The sequence below is a fragment of the Haemaphysalis longicornis genome, unplaced genomic scaffold (genome assembly GCF_048455015.1).
Source record: "Haemaphysalis longicornis isolate Haplotype H1 unplaced genomic scaffold, Haemaphysalis longicornis Haplotype H1 scaffold_6, whole genome shotgun sequence".
NCBI classification, from domain to species: Eukaryota; Metazoa; Arthropoda; class Arachnida; order Ixodida; family Ixodidae; genus Haemaphysalis; species Haemaphysalis longicornis.
Window position 1 is genome coordinate 119,737,494 of NW_027526407.1, and position 1,439 is coordinate 119,738,932.

A 1,439-nucleotide genomic window follows, 5' to 3' on the forward strand; every position below is an offset into this window, starting at 1 on the left:
GTCTTCATGGTTTCACTAACGCTTTCAAAAAATCTTTCTTTCTTTTCGCAATAAAACAATCTACTCTTTGAGGAAATGCGTCGTGTCAAACCGAAACCCTTCCAAATTACCCTATATCATCAACTGATGGTACACTATCCTCTTTCATTACGTCCATGATAGAGTCCTGGACGTAATGATTACCGTACTGTCCTCATCGGCGTAATGATCATCGAACTGTCCTTGGGCCGTTTGGGCACGAGGCCACAGGGCCCGAGCTCTGTGGTCTCACTGCAGTGCGCCAACTGCTTACTCGTGGTACGCAGGCAACTTTCGCGTGCCGCCGCTGGACGATCTCCTGCCTGGTGCCGGATTACTACCGCCAGTGGCAGGTGCGCTTCAGCCCGACGCCTGCTGTAACCTGGCACCGCGTCGGTACTGGTATCGAGCAGAACCCGGTCTTGCGAGCACCGCGGTGAACCAAGCTCTTTAACATCTCGACACGTGAGACGGTGACATCGCTGACCCTAGCATCTCGCCTCAATCGCGATGCGTACCTGGATATTACTGTGAACAATTGATTGGAGCTTTTCTTTGTGTTTTTATAGAATAAGTATCACCTAGCATTTTTTAGGATAACTTTGGCTTTTCCATAATTCACTTTCGCGACTTAGTTTTAACCTTTACTCTTGTTATATTTACCCGTGGTGTCTTTTTCAGAAATAATGGTTAATACTGTCCATTGCAGGCACCCTGCTCGGATTACTTGCGCTGAGACAAGTCCAAGTCCCTACTGAGTTACTCAACGAACCTGCGGTTTCGGAAATTGGCGTGTGCTTCAGCCTTGATTAGAAGTCAAGCTATCATGCTAAAATGAAACCACCGGAACCGACGAAAACGCCGATTTATTACAAAACTGAACAAAACGTTTTCTCAATCTGACGTTGCTTGGCCACCGAAACTTGAGATATCGCCATTGCAAAGTACCACCGTTGTCTGAATTACCAGAGTGTGCACAGTATCAGAAAATTTACTGCAGATGTCGCATTTTCAATCAAACTGCGATATACCAAGCAGCCACACGCTGTTGCCTCCGCATCTTTACCCGCGCATACGTAGGAATTCTCGCTTGGTATTCCTGAAGGGAAATATACCAACTCTTATTCCGAGGCAACATGAGGCCTAAATATTTACAAAGTGTGAGCTTTTTGTTGCCATTATTGGGATGTGTTCTTTTTAACCTTTTAATGTATCTCATTGATTCGGTAAAAACGCGCTGCATCTTCTGAGCGCTTGGTGTTTACCTTTGATTCTTGCGGAATTTTGGATTGTTTGTTGTTCTTCTGCGATTTTATGAATAGAACGAATGACGTATTTTTTGTGTTTATATATACTTTCATTTCGGCTCCTTTAGGAGACTGACTAAAACTCCAGTCGAAACTCGGGACCTCCGTGTTCAT